Genomic DNA, 10,441 nt, shown 5'->3' on the forward strand with positions numbered 1-10,441 from the left:
ATCCTTACCCAGGAAATATACTCTTATTGTGTGAAACAAGTCAAAGTTTTTTTTAAAAAGATAAGACATCAAAATTTATGAATTGACCTTTAATTACTAAACAGTAATTCTCTTAAAAATAATTTGGGTCAAAATATTTAAGGAGAATGTGCCCTTCACAATGAAAGAACATATTGAATTTACACTTTTCTGTTTTAATACTTTCCACAATATCTTTGCACTTGAAGCACTGAAACACAGAAAAATATCTAGTTGGATACTTCAAACCAATGACTTCACATTTCTACTTAGCTCAAAAATATAATATCCTTATTAACATGAGATAGTGAAGACTTCTTTTATTACATAAGCCAAAAAGTTTGGGGATCAGAAAAGAATTGAGCAAACTGAAAAGGTAAGAAAACACGTTATTAGAAGCCCTAGCTAAGCATATTGGTTTCACCAGTGGAGGGGGCCAAAACTTTTTGATATAGATTGTCTTAATGTTTTTGTTACCTAAAGTGATTTTACAGAGCCTATTTGGCTCAGTATAATGCAGAACAAATTGAATGAAGACATGAAAATAAATTCCACCTCCAAATAAAAGAGTTTTCAAAGAGAAACCATGAAGATGTAGCAGTGGAGGACGCCTTATAGTCCTTCCGCTTCACTAGACTTGAAGCCAAGAAGCTGTAATTAATTGGAAATCAGGCAAGAGCTAAGAGTAGGATATAGAAGTAGGACATAGAAGTATTGTCCTTTATAACAGACAATGTCATCCAAGGAATCGGTGATTTAACTCTATTCTTCTCCATACATCTTCTTGAGCAAATACAAGACCAAGAGAAAAAATATCTATTGAAATAATTTTGCAAAGAATAACTTCACTGGTCCTGATACGGTATCTAAGGAGAATCTTAAGAGAGAAGATAAAAGTGGAGTATTCTTAGGTTTCCTCTAAGCATCTTGTTAGCAAAATATCTTTGAGGTTAGAAGTGATTGAACCAAAAATTGGTAGAGTACTTATTTTTGTGGGCACTATAGACACAAGAAGATTTCAAGGTAAAAGAAAAAAGAAAAAATTATAGCTAAATATTTGTGATTATAGTTTCTTGGACTGGTTTTTGGAGACAAAGTTTTGCATTAGTGTTGGTACTCATTAACATTGTTGTTGGGTTTCCGTGGCAACCAAATGAAAAGGGGAAGTTTAATGGACTCGCTTGGACAAGTAAACAGCATGATAGAAAATAATGGCAAATAATATTTAATGAATTATTTTGAACAATTCCTTTGTGAGAACAAAGAAGGAAAGATATACTTCAAAATCACTTGATGTTATTTAAAGTATGAAAATGGAGGAGTGAAGAGATTGAGAGAAAACATAGAGGACTATTTTCTCTCCAGTGGAGTAATAGGTTCTTGATCTTATTTCTTGCATTCTGTCTTCACAAGCTATCAAGTGTGCCTCAGGACTGGAGTATCCAGTTGAGATAAAGAGCACTCGCAGAAGAAAATATTTGCAGTAGATATAGGTGATTTATAACCTTAGACAATCTATTTAAATCTGTTCAAAATTCTCCCCTACCCCAAACTGCCCTCTTTGAACAGCTTTGTTTGCTTTTCCAAAGACTGCCTTTCATTAACTGCTTAAAATTTTGAGAGGTCATATTCATACTCTCTAGAGATTGCTGTTTGGTTGTGGTTTTTGAGTGTTTTTGTTTGTTGTGTTTTTTTAACTGAATTTCAAAAGATTGTGCAAGTGTGTTACAATTAATATGTCCATCTAATTGTCTAATGCTCCTTGATCAGAGTCACTCCTTCTATCAGTCTCAACCAACTCTTTCTCCAAGATTTAGTTCAGATTTTCCACTTCCTTTATTACGTATGTACATTGAGTATTCTAGCTGTACTTGCCCCTTGTTCCATTTTTCATTCATTCTATTTTTTACTATTGTTCCTCTCTGGTTTCAATTTCCTGATAGTCATTCTGTTAAACTGTCTGTTAATACTTTGAAAGGTTTATATACATTCCATGAGTTTCTTTTTTAAATTTTTTTATTGTGAAAATACTGTACAGAGGGGTTACAATTACATGGGCAAGATAATGAGTACATTTCTTATCAAGCATTGGAGCTTCCACCTTTGTTTCAATCCCACATATACTTGAACATGTGTCAGCTTATATTTCCACAATTCATTCATCTGCAATAACAATTTGCAAGACTGGAGATGTGAAGCACTTAGACATGATTTTATTCTCATTCATTTGGAAGATTAATCTTTAGTCAACAAGAAAGTTTAAAAATGGCTTAGAATTTATTCCTAACTACCAGTTTTTATAAATGGCTTTGTACAATGGTGTGTGATTATTTTATTTTAAGTAGGATAATTTTTTCTACTACCTATAAGTTTTGGAGAAAGAAGAAAACTAAAATTTACTACTTAGAGGAATATGATAGAAATAGAAGACAGATTTTATGTTTGTCACATCTCTCACCAGTACCCATATTCAAGACTTAAAGTCGTATTTCTTACTATGTAAGACAGATAGGGAAAACATAAAACAACACATGATAAGGCAACTATTAGTGACTTTTTAAAATGTACCTTCTTATGTGATGAAATTTACTTTATTAGCTAATATTTGAGTTGAAATATGGGAGGCTGATCTATATAACACATTTCTGGAAGGCACCTACTGAACAACACAAATGGTGGGGGTACTATTTCTACACTTTAATGAATGGTTGAACTTGTTTGGTATTAGTGCTGGGTACGTAAATCAACTCTAATGTAACTTGCTCCCTACACTTGAAAACCTTGTAATGTCACTATCATCTACTTGTCAAGTGTTATTTTAGCAAATGTGATTTTAAATAGTTTATTTGAAAATGAATATACTTTCAGGAGATTAAATGTAGGTTATCATTGGTTTGAGAATGACAACATTTTAATACTACAGAATCTAGTTTTACTGAAGTACTAGTGTTTTGAAGCACTAAAGATCTTCTTAGTTAATATTTTTCTAAATTATATTTGACCTCTAGATCAAGTTTTCCTAGCCTTCGTAGAGCAATTATGGATCTATCATTCCACAAACTATTTTTTGGCTGCACTGAAATCTTTCATTAATCATTAGGAGAGGGGTATTAAAAATAATCTTGTTTATTTGTTATTTTTTTCACTCATATGGGCTGGTCATCTGTAAATTGAAAGTTTGAATTACAGTACTTTCTCTCAGATTTTGTGATCTCATCTTTCATCTTAAGTTGCCTTGCATTTCACAATTGATTACTGCTAATTCTTGAAAGGAATTGGGGCCCTGAAATGTTATAGGAAATGAGAAATCGAGATGAGTCTTCAATTATTTTCTGCTGGCATGTTTCATGGGCCTATGTGAGAAGTCTTGCCCTTGTTTGATTGTGCAGATACCTGGGACCTGGTATCCTAGGACCATGGGTCCTGCAGAAGAATAATAGCTTTTACACATCATATCAGCAAAATTTGGGTATAATCAGTAATAAATGCTTCAGAAATATGGATTAAAACACTTTGGGACCAGCGAGTTAAAACAATTAACAGAGCATCAGAGTAAGATCCCTTATAGATTAGCAGAAAAAAATACTGTTATTTTACCATGTGAATTCAAAAGACCACGAACACTTAGAAGGTATCACAAGTTTATAGCAAAGATGTTGCATTGATACTTTTTATATTCTAATATATATTCTAAACCTAATTATTTATATTCCAATCCATTTATGGGAATAAATGTCAATATATTTGTCAAATTATCAATCCTAGTAAGATTCACTGTGTGAAATTTAAAATCAGCACATATAAATATAAAATACATAAGTATATATAATGTAAAAACTGTTTTGCATTGTTGTGTTGTGGTTAGGGAATCAAAGGCAACTCTGTTTTAAAGTACTATTCCATTATCTCTACCTCAGTTTTTGGTAGAGTTAGACTTAAAGCTTTACCATTTGTAGATTTACAGCCTAGAGGCAAGAGGAAACACTGTGACCAAAACATTACCAATTTAAGGCCTAATATCTAGGAGAAACATATGGACTGCTCCAGGAGCTATGGAAATATTTGGTGATAGAACATCAGTAGTGTAATTTCCTGCCTAGTTGGATGACAGACAGGCCAGGACAGTAGGTAATCATGCATATGAACAATTTTTTCACCTTCTTGGCTTTAGCTACTTTTGAAATGATAAGTATAACAAACAATTCTATTTTGATAAAATACCTTCCATTCTGAACAATTCTGTCTAAACGGTTCATCTCTCTATGATCCCTTGTAACTAAGATTAGCTTTGTTTCAGTAATACAATCTATGCTATCAGGGTAAGGTATTGTGGTTGGTCTGTTCCTACATGGAAGAAGGGTAAAGGTTCAGGTAGACATTTGTCCCAGCAAGACCTCATTTGGGAAATTTTAAGCTGCAGAAGTTTAGAAGAAGCTCTTAAGCAAGGCTTACTTTGAATCCATTAGCTCCACAAAGCTAACTCAGTTGATAAATAAATACTTGAAAAGCACTCACCTTTGGACTTAGCTGTAAAGGCTTCAAAGTATGATCAAATTTAAAATGAGAACGACAAAATAGTCATTGACAAAAAAATTGTAAATGTGAGGAATCGACCAAACGATATCAGTTTTTTTCCACTATACACAGAATTTTAGAGAAATAAGATCAATAGCATTTTTAGGAACAATAAGGGTTCCTTCTTACAAATAGTCATCCATGGATATATGCCTGTATAAGATTGCATCATTACATTAATTACTTAAATTTAGAGGATTCTACATTCTTCAGCAGCAGGTCTACCCAAATTACAATACAGAGATTAACATGGCACTTGCACAAGGATGATAGGAAAATTTGTGAAGTATTACTTATTTTTCATTCTTCTGATGCAAGAAATGAAAAATAGTTATTAAAAAGTTGATTACAAAAATACAAGTGTAACAATATATGTAATTCATAGAATTAAAGGTTAGTTTGACATCGTTGTATTAAATCTTCACATAGCATAACCTTTACAAAACTTGAAATTAGATAACATTGTCATTTTATCCCAAAGAAATAAAATAATATTAGGACCCAGGAAAAAAAGGAATCTTAAACTTCTTCTATGTGGAATGCAATCTGAAAGGACACATTTATTAATGAACATATACATTATATAACAATGTCGAATTCAAATTATTATATCTAGGAGCGAATGAAATAGATTTTGGACATTATACAAACATAGATATACTTTTTTCAGAAAAGCACCAGGAACATCTTTAGTGTCTATACTATTCATTTCAACAGATAAGTTAAAATTATTTCTGATTTAAAAAAAATCACAAACTCTGCAGAAATCATTATAGATGTATACAAACAACTCTTGAATACATTTTGACATCAAAGTCAGGCAATTCACTTTGAAGAATACCATGGAATCCATGCATTTTTAAAGTAAGATATTGCTGTTGCTTTTTATTGTGAAAAAAAATTTGTAGGGACACAAAGGATGGACTGGCATTTTTGAAATTTAAGAAACTTAATCAATTTATTACGACTTAGGAGAACAATTTGTACAGCGTTCCACAACTTCAAAGATGTAGTGAAACATATTTATCCTTTTGGCAATATCAAATGCAGTTTCTTCCAAGTTGTTCTTCAGACCTGCTTTGATATAGTGGTTCAACAGAAGTAGATACAAGGTATCTTTGCTATTTCTATTCCTAGCAGAAATATGCAAGGGGGTCAAGAGGCCTTTAGTTTGGGCATTGGTATCTGCATCATGATGAAGTAAGAAAAAAGCCACTCTGGTATTATTCCACATGTAAGCACTGTGCAGGCGTGTCCAACCATTTAGATCTATTGCATGAATATCTGCCTTGAGCTACCAACTCATGGACAATGTCTAAGTGTCCACTCTAGGCTTCCCGATAAAGAGGGGTATAGTCATCCTCATCCCTAGTATTCATCTGGGTGGCCTTTTTGGAAAGTAGTCTCTGAACCATAGTAAGCCGATTAATTTCGGCATCCCAAAGAAGAAATTTGCTTGGATCCTACTCCATTTTTTTCTTGCAATTGATACCATTCCTTACTTTTTTCTCTTGTTCCTTGTCTTCGTCAGAATTACCTAACCAGAGACTTTGAGTGCCAGTGGGAATGAGATATCAATGTATTTCTCCAATAGTTCACATTGGTTGAACTGGTCAGAAAAATCTGGTGAATTTTCTGCATATGTTTTTTCAGCATGATTTATTTTCTCTTTTTCCATTTTTACTATTCTAAACTATACTAACTGGATAGTAGGGAATTGATAGAGAGCAGACTGAAAATGAGGACCAGTGGTGTCTTCATGTGCAGCTTATTCTGGGAATGAGAAAATAGGAAACAATGCCTTTTATGTAAATGATTTGGGAAATATCATGTTACAGTGTAAGATAACTCACTATTAAACATATGGGCTTTAAGAGCTTTCTAGTAGCTTTTTAAGGTTGGTATGCAACATTAGAAAAAATGTATAATGCAGTAGTAAAATAGAAGTCCTTTGTATGACTACCTAAATTCTTGTTTTTTTTAAAGACACTTGTTTTCATCTAAAAATAGGCCTGTCTATTTTCTTCAGGTGATTTTGATGATTGAAGATGCTTAATGAGAAGTCAAAATGCATTAGTCGTCCTTTGCTATCAATTAAATTTCACTTTTTCTTCTTGGAGATTATAATGATCAAAGCAATAGTTTCAGAATCATGCTTCAAGTGCAAGTGAATCACCAGTAAGTAATCCTGGATTCCATTTTCCACAAAGTTTTGTCACAGATACAATCTTCTACAATCTGCCTGCCTTCTCTAGCTGCTTTCCTAGCCTGGACCTATTCCTTCATTGTACAGGAAAAGTGTGATTCAACTGATTTCAGTCAGATCTGTTAGTAAAGTTATCAAATATTTAGATTCTTTTTTTAAAAATTAGTTTTGGGGCCTGAACTCTGGGCCTGGGCACTGTCTTTGAGCTCTTCAAATCAAGGCAAGCGCTCTACCACTTGAGCCACAGCACCACTTCTGGATTTTTCTGTTTCTGTGGTGCTATTTTGGGAAATGGCAGAGCAGAAAGTGAAATGATGCAACCAAAAACATAAAAGCAAAATAAATTAGGATAATTATGGAGCAACCATATTGTCTATGAGAACCATGAAAGAGAGAGAGGAAAAGAGATGTGCAATGACCTAGCTAGCCACAAAATCCATGCTTCGAATCAATTTACAGAGCAAACATTTTTTTTACTTTTTAAAAGAGATGGAAATAGAATTTATGTATTTACTTGAAATTAGTAAATACATTTTTAGTCGCCTACATAAAGAGACATAGCTTTGACCAAATTACAGACAAGAATCTTAATCCTTGGGCTGGGAATGTGCCTCAGTGTTAGAGTGTTTGCCTTGCAGCTTACTACAGTGCGGAGACTACTTTCCGAAAAGGCCACTCATATGAATACTAGGGATGAGGATGAGTATACCCCCCTTCATCGGGAAGCATAGAGTGGACACCTAGACATTGTCCATGAGTTGGGATCTCAAGACAGATATTCATGCAATAACTGTGAATGGCTAGACACTCCTGCACAATGCATATATGTGGAACATATTGCAACAGCACACACACACACACACACACACACACACACACACACATACACACACATCATCATATTTCTTCTTAAGTATTTTTTGTGTATAGTCTTAAGAAGAAATTTACATTACTAACTTGAATTTCTGACAGGACAATATCATCACTGTACATCTGGCTTTTATGCACTCAGTTTTAAATTACTATCTAAGTATGTGCATTACATAAGTTTTGGAAAAGTAGGAGCCACACGGGTGGCTCAGGTCTTTAATCCTACCTAATCAGAAAGATGAAATCTGATGATTGTGCTTTGAAACCAGACCAAGAGAAAAAAAAGTTCATTAGATTATGATTTGAAAGTAACCACAAAAGCTTGAAATGGAGCTTAGTATAAGCAGTAAAATGCTAGTCTTCAGAAAACTGAAACAAAAAAAATAACAAATTCTGGGACAGAGCCAGGCCCTGAGTTCAAGCTCTAATATTAGCATCAAACTAATAAATGAATGAATGAGTGAATGAACTAAAAATAAATTAAGTGGTTACATGTGGAGAGACAGGTAAAATGTAAGAATAGTGGTGATTGGATTATGTATTATTTTGTAATAAGGCAAATTATCATTTTTCCTAATCACTAATATTTTATTTGAACTATTTTGTACAATAGACCCTGAATTTGGCATGCATGTATATGTGTGTGTTCATGTGCTCACATGGGTGTGTATGTGTGTGTGTGTGTGTGTGTGTGTGTGTGTGTGTGTGTGTGTGCGGTTGCAGTGTTGCTTGCCAATGTGGACAGAGTGAGGCTGAAAAGAGCTGTGTTGCGATGTTGTTATTTATCAGTGTTCCGTCCTGTCATTTAAATGGAACCGCCCTTCTGTACATTTTATTTCTCAAATAATAGCATCATCATAATCAAAGCATTTACACCATTAAGTTAGATAAAAGAGATCACTTTCAGCTCTTAGTATATGTTAGGCAAGAAGATACACATATAATTAGGTAGTAAGTTATTGCTGTAATATAACAGTACAAAATCTGTATTTGACCTCTTAAATTGGATATACTTTTAATATATACTCATGGAGTGATTTTGACCAACTCGACCAAACAGGTATTACTCTCTGGTTATTCCTGTGAAATTCAAGGTGGATAAACTCTTTCAGGATTTCTGTTGAAAATAACTTTCTTTGTAAGATCGTATCTATTCATACTAAGATAATAAACCCCGTATTTTTTTAGGTTTGATTATCCCATCATATTGATTGAAAATCAGCATTGTGGATATGTTTGTTAGATATACATTGCAAAAACAAACAAAAAGCATGTGTCACCTCAAGATTGTGGATGCATTTGAAGTTGTATTTTATGTACAAAGGTTTTTTCATTAATAGGTTTTTTTTTGTGGGAATAACTATCAAAACTTTAACAAATAAGGCTTTTTGAATATCTTTTCCAATATAAATAACATCCCAGAGCAAGTCTTGCAATTTCTGAAAACCCTTTGCATTTTAGTGTTATTTCAGTTCATTGAGTATACAGCTAAAGACATTTCTGGAATAAACATTGTTAAAATCTGAAAATATAAGTGGGAATACATGCTTTTTTCTGCATCATTTCATGAAAAGTCAGTTTTTATGAAACTAAAAGATATAGAATAAAAGAATGGAAGTGAATTGGGTGAGCTAATTATTAGTGTAACTTTGTTTTCTATTAGCACAGTCTTTGAATGTACATGATGAAGTGAAATTATGTGCTTTGTGACACTATGCTTCAGTTATTTTTATAATCTTTGTAGTTATAAGAGTGAATTTATAATATAAATAAAGGCCTTTGAAAATGATAAGGATCAATCTTATGTATTGTTTTCTACACCCAAAAAAATGAGTTATTTTCAAGTGTTAACAGTTTACAATTGAATCTTCAGTATCATAAGAAATTTTGAACAAATATAGTAGTATTGATGTCTTTTTTTTGGGGGGTGGGAGTCTGGTAGTGGGGCCTCAACTATGGGCCTGGGTGCTTTCCTTCAGCTCTTCAGCTCAAGAATAGCACTCTTCCACTTGAGCCACAGCGCCACTTGCGGCTTTTTTCATTTTGCTTATGTGGTACTGAAGAATCAAACCCAGGGCTTCATGCATGCAAGGCAAGCACTCTACCACTACGCCACCTTCCAAGCTCTTTATGTCTTTCTAAAATAATTGTATTCACAAGTTGGAGAGGCTTTAATTCATGCTTAGGTCTTCTTGTCTATGATTTTTTATCGTCTCATTCCTAACATTAATGATAGGTCAGACTGCATTTTTGGGTACATGAAAGGGAAAATATTTATCTAGGGTCAAATGTGATTTTTATATCAATCTTGCTTTAATAGCTTTTTAAAGTAGTACCTTTCTTTCAAAATGTTGAGTGTAAAAAGCAACCAAAATACGTCTAATGGTAAACAACTTATTTGAGCTACAATTTGGAAATGATTGGTCCATAAGACCTGCAGTTTGTTTCCATCAGGAATTGGGGAGGTCATTCTTTCAGTAAGACAGTGTTAAACAGAGATAGGGTCCCCAGGCAGTGCAGTGTTGAGTGAAGGGATAGAATATGATTTCTGCTATTTTGATCTAGAAATCAAGAATGTTATACTTTAGCACTTCCTTTAACCAGGGAGGTATGCATTGATTTTGAACTTTGTGTTTTCATATTACAGTTCCCTATTTTCTAACAAAGAGAAAGTGAAATATTATGAGTGTACACAATAATTCTGGGAATTTTACCTAGAATTTGTAGACTAAGTGCTGGTATTTTAGTCATAAAATTGAATGAGGTTAATTG

General features: G+C 33.3%; 1 pseudogene; it reads left to right on the forward strand.

Moving 5' to 3' along the window:
- Positions 1 to 4,793: 4,793 nt before the first annotated feature.
- Positions 4,794 to 4,894, forward strand: LOC122125065 (annotated as a pseudogene).
- Positions 4,895 to 10,441: the final 5,547 nt, after the last annotated feature.

Source organism: Dipodomys spectabilis, unplaced genomic scaffold, assembly GCF_019054845.1.
Source record: "Dipodomys spectabilis isolate Male_0828 unplaced genomic scaffold, ASM1905484v1 ptg000259l, whole genome shotgun sequence".
Taxonomy (NCBI): Eukaryota; Metazoa; Chordata; class Mammalia; order Rodentia; family Heteromyidae; genus Dipodomys; species Dipodomys spectabilis.